We start from the raw sequence: 19138 nt of genomic DNA, 5'->3' as shown, positions 1-19138 counted from the left end.
AATGAAGCTGCAGAACACTGGATGGTGTGCGCAGCTTACAAACTGATAGAAAACAGTACCTTACCACTCTCCTACCTTTTCCAAACACATGAACATTCGGTTGGAAGGTGTTTTGGACAACTTTGTTTTTCTTCTTGCAAAACACTCTGCAGACTTCCCTGCAACATGTAAAACACGATGGGAGATGTTTTCTGTGCAGGCACAGTTTCACCTTGCCTGACATAGTGGAAAAGTTTTTCCAATGATGTAGACCCCAAAAGACGCTAAAGACGAAAGATACGCAGCTCCCCGGAGCAAACCGCCGGTCCGGGGCACATTTCGGCAGAAGCCGCCGCACTGGAGTGCACTGTGACCGGCACAATCGCCTTTGCGCGAAGAAGCCGCTTCTTCGCCTTCAAAAGCCGGAGAAACCAGTAGCTACGGAAAGGTGAGAATGAAGCAGCACAATACAGGGATAGTGTGCACAGCTTGCAAACTGATAGAAAACAGTACCTTACCACTCTCCTACCTTTCCAAACACGTGAACATTCGGTTGGAAGGTGTTTTGGACAACTTTGTTTTTCTTCTTGCAAAACACTCTGCAAACCTCTCTGCAACATGTAAAACACGATGGGAGATGTTTTCTGTGCAGGCACAGTTTCTCCTTGCCAGACATAGTGGAAAAGTTTTTCCAATGATGTAGACCACAAAAGACGCTAAAGACGAAAGATACGCAGCTCCCCGGAGCAAACCGCCGGTCCCGGGCACATTTCGGCAGAAGCCGCCGCACTGGAGTGCATTGTGACCGGCACAATCGCCTTTGCGCGGAGAAGCCGCCTCTTCGACTCCGGGGGCCGGTGAGAGCGGCTGCTTTCGGAAGGTGAAGAATGAAGCTGCACAACACTGGGATAGTGTGCGCAGCTTGCAAACTGATAGAAAACAGTACCTTACCACTTTCCTACCTTTTCCTAACACATGAATATTCGGTTGGAAAGTGTTTTGGACAACTTTATTATTCTTCTTGCAAAACACTCTGCAGACTTCTCTGCAACATGTAAAACAGGATGGGAGATGTTTTCTATGCTGGCACAGTTTCTCCGTGCCAGACATAGTGGAAAGGATTTTTGCAATGATGTAGACCCCAAAAGACGCTAAAGACGAAAGATACGCAGCTCCCCGGAGCAAACCGCCGGTCCCGGGCACATTTCGGCAGAAGCCGCCGCACTGGAGTGCACTGTGACCGGCACAATCGCCTTTGAGCGAAGAAGCCGCTTCTTCGCCTTCGAAAGCCGGAGAAACCAGTAGCTTCGGAAAGGTGAGAATGAAGCTGCACAATACAGGGATAGTGTGCACAGCTTGCAAACTGATAGAAAACAGTACCTTACCACTCTCCTACCTTTTCCAAACACATGAACATTCGATTGGAAGGTGTTTTGGACAACTTTCTTTTTCATCTTGCAAAACACTCAGCAAACCTCTCTGCAACATGTCAAACACCATGGAGGATGTTTTCTGTGCTGGCACAGTTTCTCCTTGCCAGACATAGTGGAAAAGTTTTTTGCAATGATGTAGACGACAAAAGTCCCGAAAGAAGAAGGTACGGATGTCCCCGGAGCTAAGCGCCGGTCCCGGGCACATTTCGGCAGAAGCCGCCGCACTGGAGTGCACTGTGACCGGCACAATCGCCTTTGCGCGAAGAAGCCGCCTCTTCTTCTCCGGGGGCCGGAGAGAGTGGCTGCTTTGGAAAGGTGAAGAATGAAGCTGCAGAACACTGGATGGTGTGCGCAGCTTACAAACTGATAGAAAACAGTACCTTACCACTCTCCTACCTTTTCCAAACACATGAACATTCGGTTGGAAGGTGTTTTGGACAACTTTGTTTTTCTTCTTGCAAAACACTCTGCAGACTTCCCTGCAACATGTAAAACACGATGGGAGATGTTTTCTGTGCAGGCACAGTTTCACCTTGCCTGACATAGTGGAAAAGTTTTTCCAATGATGTAGACCCCAAAAGACGCTAAAGACGAAAGATACGCAGCTCCCCGGAGCAAACCGCCGGTCCGGGGCACATTTCGGCAGAAGCCGCCGCACTGGAGTGCACTGTGACCGGCACAATCGCCTTTGCGCGAAGAAGCCGCTTCTTCGCCTTCAAAAGCCGGAGAAACCAGTAGCTACGGAAAGGTGAGAATGAAGCAGCACAATACAGGGATAGTGTGCACAGCTTGCAAACTGATAGAAAACAGTACCTTACCACTCTCCTACCTTTCCAAACACGTGAACATTCGGTTGGAAGGTGTTTTGGACAACTTTGTTTTTCTTCTTGCAAAACACTCTGCAAACCTCTCTGCAACATGTAAAACACGATGGGAGATGTTTTCTGTGCTGGCACAGTTTCTCCTTGCCAGACATAGTGGAAAAGTTTTTTGCAATGATGTAGACGACAAAAGTCCCGAAAGAAGAAGGTACGGATGTCCCCGGAGCTAAGCGCCGGTCCCGGGCACATTTCGGCAGAAGCCGCCGCACTGGAGTGCACTGTGACCGGCACAATCGCCTTTGCTCGAAGAAGCCGCTTCTTCGCCTTCGAAAGCCGGAGAAACCAGTAGCTTCGGAAAGGTGAGAATGAAGCAGCACAATACAGGGATAGTGTGCACAGCTTGCAAACTGATAGAAAACAGTACCTTACCACTCTCCTACCTTTTCCAAACACATGAACATTCGATTGGAAGGTGTTTTGGACAACTTTCTTTTTCATCTTGCAAAACACTCAGCAAACCTCTCTGCAACATGTCAAACACCATGGAGGATGTTTTCTGTGCTGGCACAGTTTCTCCTTGCCAGACATAGTGGAAAAGTTTTTTGCAATGATGTAGACGACAAAAGTCCCGAAAGAAGAAGGTACGGATGTCCCCGGAGCTAAGCGCCGGTCCCGGGCACATTTCGGCAGAAGCCGCCGCACTGGAGTGCACTGTGACCGGCAAAATCGCCTTTGCGCGAAGAAGCCGCCTCTTCTTCTCCGGGGGCCGGAGAGAGCGGCTGCTTTGGAAAGGTGAAGAATGAAGCTGCAGAACACTGGATGGTGTGCGCAGCTTACAAACTGATAGAAAACAGTACCTTACCACTCTCCTACCTTTTCCAAACACATGAACATTCGGTTGGAAGGTGTTTTGGACAACTTTGTTTTTCTTCTTGCAAAACACTCTGCAGACTTCTCTGCAACATGTAAAACACGATGGGAGATGTTTTCTATGCTGGCACAGTTTCTCCGTGCCAGACATAGTGGAAAGGATTTTTGCAATGATGTAGACCCCAAAAGACGCTAAAGACGAAAGATACGCAGCTCCCCGGAGCAAACCGCCGGTCCCGGGCACATTTCGGCAGAAGCCGCCGCACTGGAGTGCACTGTGACCGGCACAATCGCCTTTGCGCGAAGAAGCCGCTTCTTCGCCTTCGAAAGCCGGAGAAACCAGTAGCTACGGAAAGGTGAGAATGAAGCTGCACAATACAGGGATAGTGTGCACAGCTTGCAAACTGATAGAAAACAGTACCTTACCACTCTCCTACCTTTCCAAACACGTGAACATTCGGTTGGAAGGTGTTTTGGACAACTTTGTTTTTCTTCTTGCAAAACACTCTGCAAACCTCTCTGCAACATGTAAAACACGATGGGAGATGTTTTCTGTGCAGGCACAGTTTCTCCTTGCCAGACATAGTGGAAAAGTTTTTCCAATGATGTAGACCACAAAAGACAGTAAAGACGAAAGATACGCAGCTCCCCGGAGCAAACCGCCGGTCCCGGGCACATTTCGGCAGAAGCCGCCGCACTGGAGTGCATTGTGACCGGCACAATCGCCTTTGCGCGGAGAAGCCGCCTCTTCGACTCCGGGGGCCGGTGAGAGCGGCTGCTTTCGGAAGGTGAAGAATGAAGCTGAACAACACTGGGATAGTGTGCGCAGCTTGCAAACTGTTAGAAAACAGTACCTTACCACTTTCCTACCTTTTCCAAACACATGAATATTCGGTTGGAAGGTGTTTTGGACAACTTTATTATTCTTCTTGCAAAACACTCTGCAGACTTCTCTGCAACATGTAAAACAGGATGGGAGATGTTTTCTATGCTGGCACAGTTTCTCCTTGCCAGACATAGTGGAAAAGTTTTTTCCAGTGATGTAGACCACAAAAGACGCTAGAGACGAAGGATACGGAGCTCCCCGGAGCTAAGCGCCGGTCCCGGGCACATTGCGGCAGAAGCCGCCGCACTGGAGTGTATTGTGACCGGCACAATCGCCTTTGCGCGAAGAAGCCGCTTCTTCGTCTCCGTCAGCTGGAGAGTGCGGCTGCTTCGGAAAGGTGAAGAATGAAGCTGCACAACACTGGGATAGTGTGCGCAGCTTGCAAACCGATAGAAGACAGTACCTTACCACTCTCCTACCGTTCCAAACACATGAACATTCGGTTGGAAGGTGTTTTGGACAACTTTGTTTTTCTTCTTGCAAAACACTCTGCAAACCTCTCTGCAACATGTAAAACACGATGGGAGATGTTTTCTGTGCAGGCACAGTTTCACCTTGCCTGACATAGTGTAAAAGTTTTTCCAATGATGTAGACCACAAAAGACGCTAAAGACGAAAGATACGCAGCTCCCCGGAGCTAAGCGCCGGTCCCGGGCACATTGCGGCAGATGCCGCCGCACTGGAGTGCATTGTGACCGGCACAATCGCCTTTGCGCGAAGAAGCCGCTTCATCGCCTCCGGCAGCTGGAGAGTGCGGCTGCTTCGGAAAGGTGAGAATGAAGCTGCACATCACTAGAATTTTGTGCGCAGCTTGCAAACTGATAGAAAACAGTACCTTACCACTCTCCTACCTTTTCCGAACACGTGAACATTCGGTTGGAAGGTGTTTTGGACAACTTTGTTTTTCTTCTTGCAAAACACTCTGCAAACCTCTCTGCAACATGTAAAACACGATGGGAGATGTTTTCTGTGCAGGCACAGTTTCACCTTGCCTGACATAGTGGAAAAGTTTTTCCAATGATGTAGACCACAAAAGACGCTAAAGACGAAAGATACGCAGCTCCCCGGAGCAAACCGCCGGTCCCGGGCACATTTCGGCAGAAGCCGCCGCACTGGAGTGCATTGTGACCGGCACAATCGCCTTTGCGCGGAGAAGCCGCCTCTTCGACTCCGGGGGCCGGTGAGAGCGGCTGCTTTCGGAAGGTGAAGAATGAAGCTGAACAACACTGGGATAGTGTGCGCAGCTTGCAAACTGATAGAAAACAGTACCTTACCACCCTCCTACCTTTCCAAACACGTGAACATTCGGTTGGAAGGTGTTTTGGACAACTTTGTTTTTCTTCTTGCAAAACACTCTGCAAACCTCTCTGCAACATGTAAAACACGATGGGAGATGTTTTCTGTGCAGGCACAGTTTCACCTTGCCTGACATAGTGAAAAACCTTTCTGCAATGATGTAGACCACAAAAGACGCTAAAGACGAAGGATACGGAGCTCCCCGGAGCTAAGCGCCGGTCCCGGGCACATTTCGGCAGAAGCCGCCGCCCTGGAGTGCATTGTGACCGGCACAATCGCCTTTGCGCGAAGCAGCCGCTTCTTCGCCTCCGTCAGCTGGAGAGTGCGGCTGCTTCGGAAAGGTGAAGAATGAAGCTGCACAACACTGGGATAGTGTGCGCAGCTTGCAAACTGATAGAAGACAGTACCTTACCACTCTCCTACCGTTCCAAACACGTGAACATTCGGTTGGAAGGTGTTTTGGACAACTTTGTTTTTCTTCTTGCAAAACACTCTGCAAACCTCTCTGCAACATGTAAAACACGATGGGAGATGTTTTCTGTGCAGGCACAGTTTCACCTTGCCAGACATAGTGTAAAAGTTTTTCCAATGATGTAGACCACAAAAGACGCTAAAGACGAAAGATACGCAGCTCCCCGGAGCAAACCGTCGGTCCCGGGCACATTGCGGCAGAAGCCGCCGCACTGGAGTGCATTGTGACCGGCACAATCACCTTTGCGCGAAGAAGCCGCTTCTTCGCCTCCGGCAGCTGGAGAGTGCGGCTGCTTCGGAAAGGTGAGAATGAAGCTGCACATCACTAGAATTGTGTGCGCAGCTTGCAAACTGATAGAAAACAGTACCTTACCACTCTCCTACCTTTTCCGAACACGTGAACATTCGGTTGGAAGGTGTTTTGGACAACTTTGTTTTTCTTCTTGCAAAACACTCTGCAAACCTCTCTGCAACATGTAAAACACGATGGGAGATGTTTTCTGTGCAGGCACAGTATCTCCTTGCCAGACATAGTGGAAAAGTTTTTCCAATGATGTAGACCACAAAAGACGCTAAAGACGAAAGATACGCAGCTCCCCGGAGCTAAGCGCTGGTCCCGGGCACATTTCGGCAGAAGCCGCCGCACTGGAGTGCACTGTGACCGGCACAATCGCCTTTGCGCGAAGAAGCCGCTTCTTCGTCTCCGCGAGCCGGAGAGAGCGGCTACTTCGGAAAGGTGAAGAATGAAGCTGCACAACACTGGGATAGTGTGCGCAGCTTGCAAACTGATAGAAGACAGTACCTTACAACTCTCCTACCTTTCCAAACACGTGAACATTCGGTTGGAAGGTGTTTTGGACAACTTTGTTTTTCTTCTTGCAAAACACTCTGCAAACCTCTCTGCAACATGTAAAACACGATGGGAGATGTTTTCTGTGCAGGCACAGTTTCACCTTGCCTGACATAGTGGAAAAGTTTTTCCAATGATGTAGACCACAAAAGACGCTAAAGACGAAAGATACGCAGCTCCCCGGAGCAAACCGCCGGTCCCGGGCACATTTCGGCAGAAGCCGCCGCACTGGAGTGCATTGTGACCGGCACAATCGCCTTTGCGCGGAGAAGCCGCCTCTTCGACTCCGGGGGCCGGTGAGAGCGGCTGCTTTCGGAAGGTGAAGAATGAAGCTGAACAACACTGGGATAGTGTGCGCAGCTTGCAAACTGATAGAAGACAGTACCTTACCACTTTCCTACCTTTTCCAAACACATGAATATTCGGTTGGAAGGTGTTTTGGACAACTTTATTATTCTTCTTGCAAAACACTCTGCAGACTTCTCTGCAACATGTAAAACAGGATGGGAGATGTTTTCTATGCTGGCACAGTTTCTCCGTGCCAGACATAGTGGAAAGGATTTTTGCAATGATGTAGACCCCAAAAGACGCTAAAGACGAAAGATACGCAGCTCCCCGGAGCAAACCGCCGGTCCCGGGCACATTTCGGCAGAAGCCGCCGCACTGGAGTGCACTGTGACCGGCACAATCGCCTTTGCTCGAAGAAGCCGCTTCTTCGCCTTCGAAAGCCGGAGAAACCAGTAGCTACGGAAAGGTGAGAATGAAGCAGCACAATACAGGGATAGTGTGCACAGCTTGCAAACTGATAGAAAACAGTACCTTACCACTCTCCTACCTTTTCCAAACACATGAACATTCGATTGGAAGGTGTTTTGGACAACTTTCTTTTTCATCTTGCAAAACACTCAGCAAACCTCTCTGCAACATGTCAAACACCATGGAGGATGTTTTCTGTGCTGGCACAGTTTCTCCTTGCCAGACATAGTGGAAAAGTTTTTTGCAATGATGTAGACGACAAAAGTCCCGAAAGAAGAAGGTACGGATGTCCCCGGAGCTAAGCGCCGGTCCCGGGCACATTTCGGCAGAAGCCGCCGCACTGGAGTGCACTGTGACCGGCACAATCGCCTTTGCGCGAAGAAGCCGCCTCTTCTTCTCCGGGGGCCGGAGAGAGTGGCTGCTTTGGAAAGGTGAAGAATGAAGCTGCAGAACACTGGATGGTGTGCGCAGCTTACAAACTGATAGAAAACAGTACCTTACCACTCTCCTACCTTTTCCAAACACATGAACATTCGGTTGGAAGGTGTTTTGGACAACTTTGTTTTTCTTCTTGCAAAACACTCTGCAGACTTCCCTGCAACATGTAAAACACGATGGGAGATGTTTTCTGTGCAGGCACAGTTTCACCTTGCCTGACATAGTGGAAAAGTTTTTCCAATGATGTAGACCCCAAAAGACGCTAAAGACGAAAGATACGCAGCTCCCCGGAGCAAACCGCCGGTCCGGGGCACATTTCGGCAGAAGCCGCCGCACTGGAGTGCACTGTGACCGGCACAATCGCCTTTGCGCGAAGAAGCCGCTTCTTCGCCTTCAAAAGCCGGAGAAACCAGTAGCTACGGAAAGGTGAGAATGAAGCAGCACAATACAGGGATAGTGTGCACAGCTTGCAAACTGATAGAAAACAGTACCTTACCACTCTCCTACCTTTCCAAACACGTGAACATTCGGTTGGAAGGTGTTTTGGACAACTTTGTTTTTCTTCTTGCAAAACACTCTGCAAACCTCTCTGCAACATGTAAAACACGATGGGAGATGTTTTCTGTGCAGGCACAGTTTCTCCTTGCCAGACATAGTGGAAAAGTTTTTCCAATGATGTAGACCACAAAAGACGCTAAAGACGAAAGATACGCAGCTCCCCGGAGCAAACCGCCGGTCCCGGGCACATTTCGGCAGAAGCCGCCGCACTGGAGTGCATTGTGACCGGCACAATCGCCTTTGCGCGGAGAAGCCGCCTCTTCGACTCCGGGGGCCGGTGAGAGCGGCTGCTTTCGGAAGGTGAAGAATGAAGCTGCACAACACTGGGATAGTGTGCGCAGCTTGCAAACTGATAGAAAACAGTACCTTACCACTTTCCTACCTTTTCCTAACACATGAATATTCGGTTGGAAAGTGTTTTGGACAACTTTATTATTCTTCTTGCAAAACACTCTGCAGACTTCTCTGCAACATGTAAAACAGGATGGGAGATGTTTTCTATGCTGGCACAGTTTCTCCGTGCCAGACATAGTGGAAAGGATTTTTGCAATGATGTAGACCCCAAAAGACGCTAAAGACGAAAGATACGCAGCTCCCCGGAGCAAACCGCCGGTCCCGGGCACATTTCGGCAGAAGCCGCCGCACTGGAGTGCACTGTGACCGGCACAATCGCCTTTGCTCGAAGAAGCCGCTTCTTCGCCTTCGAAAGCCGGAGAAACCAGTAGCTACGGAAAGGTGAGAATGAAGCAGCACAATACAGGGATAGTGTGCACAGCTTGCAAACTGATAGAAAACAGTACCTTACCACTCTCCTACCTTTTCCAAACACATGAACATTCGATTGGAAGGTGTTTTGGACAACTTTCTTTTTCATCTTGCAAAACACTCAGCAAACCTCTCTGCAACATGTCAAACACCATGGAGGATGTTTTCTGTGCTGGCACAGTTTCTCCTTGCCAGACATAGTGGAAAAGTTTTTTGCAATGATGTAGACGACAAAAGTCCCGAAAGAAGAAGGTACGGATGTCCCCGGAGCTAAGCGCCGGTCCCGGGCACATTTCGGCAGAAGCCGCCGCACTGGAGTGCACTGTGACCGGCACAATCGCCTTTGCGCGAAGAAGCCGCCTCTTCTTCTCCGGGGGCCGGAGAGAGTGGCTGCTTTGGAAAGGTGAAGAATGAAGCTGCAGAACACTGGATGGTGTGCGCAGCTTACAAACTGATAGAAAACAGTACCTTACCACTCTCCTACCTTTTCCAAACACATGAACATTCGGTTGGAAGGTGTTTTGGACAACTTTGTTTTTCTTCTTGCAAAACACTCTGCAGACTTCCCTGCAACATGTAAAACACGATGGGAGATGTTTTCTGTGCAGGCACAGTTTCACCTTGCCTGACATAGTGGAAAAGTTTTTCCAATGATGTAGACCCCAAAAGACGCTAAAGACGAAAGATACGCAGCTCCCCGGAGCAAACCGCCGGTCCGGGGCACATTTCGGCAGAAGCCGCCGCACTGGAGTGCACTGTGACCGGCACAATCGCCTTTGCGCGAAGAAGCCGCTTCTTCGCCTTCAAAAGCCGGAGAAACCAGTAGCTACGGAAAGGTGAGAATGAAGCAGCACAATACAGGGATAGTGTGCACAGCTTGCAAACTGATAGAAAACAGTACCTTACCACTCTCCTACCTTTCCAAACACGTGAACATTCGGTTGGAAGGTGTTTTGGACAACTTTGTTTTTCTTCTTGCAAAACACTCTGCAAACCTCTCTGCAACATGTAAAACACGATGGGAGATGTTTTCTGTGCTGGCACAGTTTCTCCTTGCCAGACATAGTGGAAAAGTTTTTTGCAATGATGTAGACGACAAAAGTCCCGAAAGAAGAAGGTACGGATGTCCCCGGAGCTAAGCGCCGGTCCCGGGCACATTTCGGCAGAAGCCGCCGCACTGGAGTGCACTGTGACCGGCACAATCGCCTTTGCTCGAAGAAGCCGCTTCTTCGCCTTCGAAAGCCGGAGAAACCAGTAGCTTCGGAAAGGTGAGAATGAAGCAGCACAATACAGGGATAGTGTGCACAGCTTGCAAACTGATAGAAAACAGTACCTTACCACTCTCCTACCTTTTCCAAACACATGAACATTCGATTGGAAGGTGTTTTGGACAACTTTCTTTTTCATCTTGCAAAACACTCAGCAAACCTCTCTGCAACATGTCAAACACCATGGAGGATGTTTTCTGTGCTGGCACAGTTTCTCCTTGCCAGACATAGTGGAAAAGTTTTTTGCAATGATGTAGACGACAAAAGTCCCGAAAGAAGAAGGTACGGATGTCCCCGGAGCTAAGCGCCGGTCCCGGGCACATTTCGGCAGAAGCCGCCGCACTGGAGTGCACTGTGACCGGCAAAATCGCCTTTGCGCGAAGAAGCCGCCTCTTCTTCTCCGGGGGCCGGAGAGAGCGGCTGCTTTGGAAAGGTGAAGAATGAAGCTGCAGAACACTGGATGGTGTGCGCAGCTTACAAACTGATAGAAAACAGTACCTTACCACTCTCCTACCTTTTCCAAACACATGAACATTCGGTTGGAAGGTGTTTTGGACAACTTTGTTTTTCTTCTTGCAAAACACTCTGCAGACTTCTCTGCAACATGTAAAACACGATGGGAGATGTTTTCTATGCTGGCACAGTTTCTCCGTGCCAGACATAGTGGAAAGGATTTTTGCAATGATGTAGACCCCAAAAGACGCTAAAGACGAAAGATACGCAGCTCCCCGGAGCAAACCGCCGGTCCCGGGCACATTTCGGCAGAAGCCGCCGCACTGGAGTGCACTGTGACCGGCACAATCGCCTTTGCGCGAAGAAGCCGCTTCTTCGCCTTCGAAAGCCGGAGAAACCAGTAGCTACGGAAAGGTGAGAATGAAGCTGCACAATACAGGGATAGTGTGCACAGCTTGCAAACTGATAGAAAACAGTACCTTACCACTCTCCTACCTTTCCAAACACGTGAACATTCGGTTGGAAGGTGTTTTGGACAACTTTGTTTTTCTTCTTGCAAAACACTCTGCAAACCTCTCTGCAACATGTAAAACACGATGGGAGATGTTTTCTGTGCAGGCACAGTTTCTCCTTGCCAGACATAGTGGAAAAGTTTTTCCAATGATGTAGACCACAAAAGACAGTAAAGACGAAAGATACGCAGCTCCCCGGAGCAAACCGCCGGTCCCGGGCACATTTCGGCAGAAGCCGCCGCACTGGAGTGCATTGTGACCGGCACAATCGCCTTTGCGCGGAGAAGCCGCCTCTTCGACTCCGGGGGCCGGTGAGAGCGGCTGCTTTCGGAAGGTGAAGAATGAAGCTGAACAACACTGGGATAGTGTGCGCAGCTTGCAAACTGTTAGAAAACAGTACCTTACCACTTTCCTACCTTTTCCAAACACATGAATATTCGGTTGGAAGGTGTTTTGGACAACTTTATTATTCTTCTTGCAAAACACTCTGCAGACTTCTCTGCAACATGTAAAACAGGATGGGAGATGTTTTCTATGCTGGCACAGTTTCTCCGTGCCTGACATAGTGGAAAAGTTTTTTCCAGTGATGTAGACCACAAAAGACGCTAGAGACGAAGGATACGGAGCTCCCCGGAGCTAAGCGCCGGTCCCGGGCACATTGCGGCAGAAGCCGCCGCACTGGAGTGTATTGTGACCGGCACAATCGCCTTTGCGCGAAGAAGCCGCTTCTTCGTCTCCGTCAGCTGGAGAGTGCGGCTGCTTCGGAAAGGTGAAGAATGAAGCTGCACAACACTGGGATAGTGTGCGCAGCTTGCAAACCGATAGAAGACAGTACCTTACCACTCTCCTACCGTTCCAAACACATGAACATTCGGTTGGAAGGTGTTTTGGACAACTTTGTTTTTCTTCTTGCAAAACACTCTGCAAACCTCTCTGCAACATGTAAAACACGATGGGAGATGTTTTCTGTGCAGGCACAGTTTCACCTTGCCTGACATAGTGTAAAAGTTTTTCCAATGATGTAGACCACAAAAGACGCTAAAGACGAAAGATACGCAGCTCCCCGGAGCTAAGCGCCGGTCCCGGGCACATTGCGGCAGATGCCGCCGCACTGGAGTGCATTGTGACCGGCACAATCGCCTTTGCGCGAAGAAGCCGCTTCATCGCCTCCGGCAGCTGGAGAGTGCGGCTGCTTCGGAAAGGTGAGAATGAAGCTGCACATCACTAGAATTTTGTGCGCAGCTTGCAAACTGATAGAAAACAGTACCTTACCACTCTCCTACCTTTTCCGAACACGTGAACATTCGGTTGGAAGGTGTTTTGGACAACTTTGTTTTTCTTCTTGCAAAACACTCTGCAAACCTCTCTGCAACATGTAAAACACGATGGGAGATGTTTTCTGTGCAGGCACAGTTTCACCTTGCCTGACATAGTGGAAAAGTTTTTCCAATGATGTAGACCACAAAAGACGCTAAAGACGAAAGATACGCAGCTCCCCGGAGCAAACCGCCGGTCCCGGGCACATTTCGGCAGAAGCCGCCGCACTGGAGTGCATTGTGACCGGCACAATCGCCTTTGCGCGGAGAAGCCGCCTCTTCGACTCCGGGGGCCGGTGAGAGCGGCTGCTTTCGGAAGGTGAAGAATGAAGCTGAACAACACTGGGATAGTGTGCGCAGCTTGCAAACTGATAGAAAACAGTACCTTACCACTTTCCTACCTTTTCCAAACACATGAATATTCGGTTGGAAGGTGTTTTGGACAACTTTATTATTCTTCTTGCAAAACACTCTGCAGACTTCTCTGCAACATGTAAAACAGGATGGGAGATGTTTTCTATGCTGGCACAGTTTCTCCGTGCCAGACATAGTGGAAAGGATTTTTGCAATGATGTAGACCCCAAAAGACGCTAAAGACGAAAGATACGCAGCTCCCCGGAGCAAACCGCCGGTCCCGGGCACATTTCGGCAGAAGCCGCCGCACTGGAGTGCACTGTGACCGGCACAATCGCCTTTGCTCGAAGAAGCCGCTTCTTCGCCTTCGAAAGCCGGAGAAACCAGTAGCTACGGAAAGGTGAGAATGAAGCAGCACAATACAGGGATAGTGTGCACAGCTTGCAAACTGATAGAAAACAGTACCTTACCACTCTCCTACCTTTTCCAAACACATGAACATTCGATTGGAAGGTGTTTTGGACAACTTTCTTTTTCATCTTGCAAAACACTCAGCAAACCTCTCTGCAACATGTCAAACACCATGGAGGATGTTTTCTGTGCTGGCACAGTTTCTCCTTGCCAGACATAGTGGAAAAGTTTTTTGCAATGATGTAGACGACAAAAGTCCCGAAAGAAGAAGGTACGGATGTCCCCGGAGCTAAGCGCCGGTCCCGGGCACATTTCGGCAGAAGCCGCCGCACTGGAGTGCACTGTGACCGGCACAATCGCCTTTGCTCGAAGAAGCCGCTTCTTCGCCTTCGAAAGCCGGAGAAACCAGTAGCTTCGGAAAGGTGAGAATGAAGCAGCACAATACAGGGATAGTGTGCACAGCTTGCAAACTGATAGAAAACAGTACCTTACCACTCTCCTACCTTTTCCAAACACATGAACATTCGATTGGAAGGTGTTTTGGACAACTTTCTTTTTCATCTTGCAAAACACTCAGCAAACCTCTCTGCAACATGTCAAACACCATGGAGGATGTTTTCTGTGCTGGCACAGTTTCTCCTTGCCAGACATAGTGGAAAAGTTTTTTGCAATGATGTAGACGACAAAAGTCCCGAAAGAAGAAGGTACGGATGTCCCCGGAGCTAAGCGCCGGTCCCGGGCACATTTCGGCAGAAGCCGCCGCACTGGAGTGCACTGTGACCGGCAAAATCGCCTTTGCGCGAAGAAGCCGCCTCTTCTTCTCCGGGGGCCGGAGAGAGCGGCTGCTTTGGAAAGGTGAAGAATGAAGCTGCAGAACACTGGATGGTGTGCGCAGCTTACAAACTGATAGAAAACAGTACCTTACCACTCTCCTACCTTTTCCAAACACATGAACATTCGGTTGGAAGGTGTTTTGGACAACTTTGTTTTTCTTCTTGCAAAACACTCTGCAGACTTCTCTGCAACATGTAAAACACGATGGGAGATGTTTTCTATGCTGGCACAGTTTCTCCGTGCCAGACATAGTGGAAAGGATTTTTGCAATGATGTAGACCCCAAAAGACGCTAAAGACGAAAGATACGCAGCTCCCCGGAGCAAACCGCCGGTCCCGGGCACATTTCGGCAGAAGCCGCCGCACTGGAGTGCACTGTGACCGGCACAATCGCCTTTGCGCGAAGAAGCCGCTTCTTCGCCTTCGAAAGCCGGAGAAACCAGTAGCTACGGAAAGGTGAGAATGAAGCTGCACAATACAGGGATAGTGTGCACAGCTTGCAAACTGATAGAAAACAGTACCTTACCACTCTCCTACCTTTCCAAACACGTGAACATTCGGTTGGAAGGTGTTTTGGACAACTTTGTTTTTCTTCTTGCAAAACACTCTGCAAACCTCTCTGCAACATGTAAAACACGATGGGAGATGTTTTCTGTGCAGGCACAGTTTCTCCTTGCCAGACATAGTGGAAAAGTTTTTCCAATGATGTAGACCACAAAAGACAGTAAAGACGAAAGATACGCAGCTCCCCGGAGCAAACCGCCGGTCCCGGGCACATTTCGGCAGAAGCCGCCGCACTGGAGTGCATTGTGACCGGCACAATCGCCTTTGCGCGGAGAAGCCGCCTCTTCGACTCCGGGGGCCGGTGAGAGCGGCTGCTTTCGGAAGGTGAAGAATGAAGCTGAACAACACTGGGATAGTGTGCGCAGCTTGCAAACTGTTAGAAAACAGTACCTTACCACTTTCCTACCTTTTCCAAACACATGAATATTCGGTTGGAAGGTGTTTTGGACAACTTTATTATTCTTCTTGCAAAACACTCTGCAGACTTCTCTGCAACATGTAAAACAGGATGGGAGATGTTTTCTATGCTGGCACAGTTTCTCCGTGCCTGACATAGTGGAAAAGTTTTTTCCAGTGATGTAGACCACAAAAGACGCTAGAGACGAAGGATACGGAGCTCCCCGGAGCTAAGCGCCGGTCCCGGGCACATTTCGGCAGAAGCCGCCGCACTGGAGTGCACTGTGACCGGCACAATCGCCTTTGCGCGAAGAAGCCGCTTCTTCGTCTCCGCGAGCCGGAGAGAGCGGCTACTTCGGAAAGGTGAAGAATGAAGCTGCACAACACTGGATGGTGTGCGGAGCTTGCAAACTGATAGAAAACAGTACCTTACCACTCTCCTACCTTTTCCAAACACATGAACATTCGGTTGGAAGGTGTTTTGGACAACTTTGTTTTTCTTCTTGCAAAACTCTCTGCAGACTTCCCTGCAACATGTAAAACACGATGGGAGATGTTTTCTATGCTGTTACAGTTTCTCCTTGCCAGACATAGTGGAAAGGATTTTTGCAATGATGTAGACCCCAAAAGACGCTAAAGACGAAAGATACGCAGCTCCCCGGAGCAAACCGCCGGTCCCGGGCACATTTCGGCAGAAGCCGCCGCACTGGAGTGCACTGTGACCGGCACAATCGCCTTTGCGCGAAGAAGCCGCTTCTTCGCCTTCAAAAGCCGGAGAAACCAGTAGCTACGGAAAGGTGAGAATGAAGCTGCACAATACAGGGATAGTGTGCACAGCTTGCAAACTGATAGAAAACAGTACCTTACCACTCTCCTACCTTTCCAAACACGTGAACATTCGGTTGGAAGGTGTTTTGGACAACTTTGTTTTTCTTCTTGCAAAACACTCTGCAAACCTCTCTGCAACATGTAAAACACGATGGGAGATGTTTTCTGTGCAGGCACAGTTTCTCCTTGCCAGACATAGTGGAAAAGTTTTTCCAATGATGTAGACCACAAAAGACGCTAAAGACGAAAGATACGCAGCTCCCCGGAGCAAACCGCCGGTCCCGGGCACATTTCGGCAGAAGCCGCCGCACTGGAGTGCATTGTGACCGGCACAATCGCCTTTGCTCGAAGAAGCCGCCTCTTCGACTCCGGGGGCCGGTGAGAGCGGCTGCTTTCGGAAGGTGAAGAATGAAGCTGAACAACACTGGGATAGTGTGCGCAGCTTGCAAACTGATAGAAAACAGTACCTTACCACTTTCCTACCTTTTCCAAACACATGAATATTCGGTTGGAAGGTGTTTTGGACAACTTTATTATTCTTCTTGCAAAACACTCTGCAGACTTCTCTGCAACATGTAAAACAGGATGGGAGATGTTTTCTATGCTGGCACAGTTTCTCCGTGCCAGACATAGTGGAAAGGATTTTTGCAATGATGTAGACCCCAAAAGACGCTAAAGACGAAAGATACGCAGCTCCCCGGAGCAAACCGCCGGTCCGGGGCACATTTCGGCAGAAGCCGCCGCACTGGAGTGCACTGTGACCGGCACAATCGCCTTTGCGCGAAGAAGCCGCTTCTTCGCCTTCGAAAGCCGGAGAAACCAGTAGCTTCGGAAAGGTGAGAATGAAGCTGCACAATACAGGGATAGTGTGCACAGCTTGCAAACTGATAGAAAACAGTACCTTACCACTCTCCTACCTTTTCCGAACACATGAACATTCGATTGGAAGGTGTTTTGGACAACTTTGTTTTTCTTCTTGCAAAACACTCTGCAAACCTCTCTGCAACATGTAAAACACGATGGGAGATGTTTTCTGTGCAGGCACAGTTTCTCCTTGCCTGACATAGTGGAAAAGTTTTTGCAATGATGTAGACCCCAAAAGACGCTAAAGACGAAAGATACGCAGCTCCCCGGAGCTAAGCGCTGGTCCCGGGCACATTTCGGCAGAAGCCGCCGCACTGGAGTGCACTGTGACCGGCACAATCGCCTTTGCGCGAAGAAGCCGCCTCTTCGTCTCCGCGAGCCGGAGAGAGCGGCTACTTCGGAAAGGTGAAGAATGAAGCTGCACAACACTGGGATAGTGTGCGCAGCTTGCAAACTGATAGAAGACAGTACCTTACAACTCTCCTACCTTTCCAAACACGTGAACATTCGGTTGGAAGGTGTTTTGGACAACTTTGTTTTTCTTCTTGCAAAACACTCTGCAAACCTCTCTGCAACATGTAAAACACGATGGGAGATGTTTTCTGTGCAGGCACAGTTTCACCTTGCCTGACATAGTGAAAAACCTTTCTGCAATGATGTAGACCACAAAAGACGCTAAAGACGAAGGATACGGAGCTCCCCGGAGCTAAGCGCCGGTCCCGGGCACATTGCGGCAGAAGCCGCCGCCCTGGAGTGTATTGTGACCGGCACAATCGCCTTTGCGCGAAGAAGCCGCTTCTTCGCCTCCGTCAGCTGGAGAGTGCGGCTACTTCGGAAAGGTGAAGAATGAAGCTGCACAACACTGGGATAGTGTGCGCAGCTTGCAAACTGATAGAAAACAGTACCTTACCACCCTCCTACCTTTCCAAACACGTGAACATTCGGTTGGAAGGTGTTTTGGACAACTTTGTTTTTCTTCTTGCAAAACACTCTGCAAACCTCTCTGCAACATGTAAAACACGATGGGAGATGTTTTCTGTGCAGGCACAGTTTCACCTTGCCTGACATAGTGAAAAACCTTTCTGCAATGATGTAGACCACAAAAGACGCTAAAGACGAAGGATACGGAGCTCCCCGGAGCTAAGCGCCGGTCCCGGGCACATTTCGGCAGAAGCCGCCGCCCTGGAGTGCATTGTGACCGGCACAATCGCCTTTGCGCGAAGCAGCCGCTTCTTCGCCTCCGTCAGCTGGAGAGTGCGGCTGCTTCGGAAAGGTGAAGAATGAAGCTGCACAACACTGGGATAGTGTGCGCAGCTTGCAAACTGATAGAAGACAGTACCTTACCACTCTCCTACCGTTCCAAACACGTGAACATTCGGTTGGAAGGTGTTTTGGACAACTTTGTTTTTCTTCTTGCAAAACACTCTGCAAACCTCTCTGCAACATGTAAAACACGATGGGAGATGTTTTCTGTGCAGGCACAGTTTCACCTTGCCAGACATAGTGTAAAAGTTTTTCCAATGATGTAGACCACAAAAGACGCTAAAGACGAAAGATACGCAGCTCCCCGGAGCAAACCGTCGGTCCCGGGCACATTGCGGCAGAAGCCGCCGCACTGGAGTGCATTGTGACCGGCACAATCACCTTTGCGCGAAGAAGCCGCTTCTTCGCCTCCGGCAGCTGGAGAGTGCGGCTGCTTCGGAAAGGTGAGAATGAAGCTGCACATCACTAGAATTGTGTGCGCAGCTTGCAAACTGATAGAAAACAGTACCTTACCACTCTCCTACCTTTTCCGAACACGTGAACATTCGGTTGGAAGGTGTTTTGGACAACTTTGTTTTTCTTCTTGCAAAACACTCTGCAAACCTCTCTGCAACATGTAAAACACGATGGGAGATGTTTTCTGTGCAGGCACAGTATCTCCTTGCCAGACATAGTGGAAAAGTTTTTCCAATGATGTAGACCACAAAAGACGCTAAAGACGAAAGATACGCAGCTCCCCGGAGCTAAGCGCTGGTCCCGGGCACATTTCGGCAGAAGCCGCCGCACTGGAGTGCACTGTGACCGGCACAATCGCCTTTGCGCGAAGAAGCCGCTTCTTCGTCTCCGCGAGCCGGAGAGAGCGGCTACTTCGGAAAGGTGAAGAATGAAGCTGCACAACACTGGGATAGTGTGCGCAGCTTGCAAACTGATAGAAGACAGTACCTTACAACTCT

The sequence above is a fragment of the Zonotrichia albicollis genome, chromosome 26, assembly GCF_047830755.1.
Source record: "Zonotrichia albicollis isolate bZonAlb1 chromosome 26, bZonAlb1.hap1, whole genome shotgun sequence".
Classification (NCBI taxonomy): domain Eukaryota; kingdom Metazoa; phylum Chordata; class Aves; order Passeriformes; family Passerellidae; genus Zonotrichia; species Zonotrichia albicollis.
The sequence above is the reverse complement of the archived record's forward strand: the minus strand, read 5'-3'. Positions refer to the sequence as shown.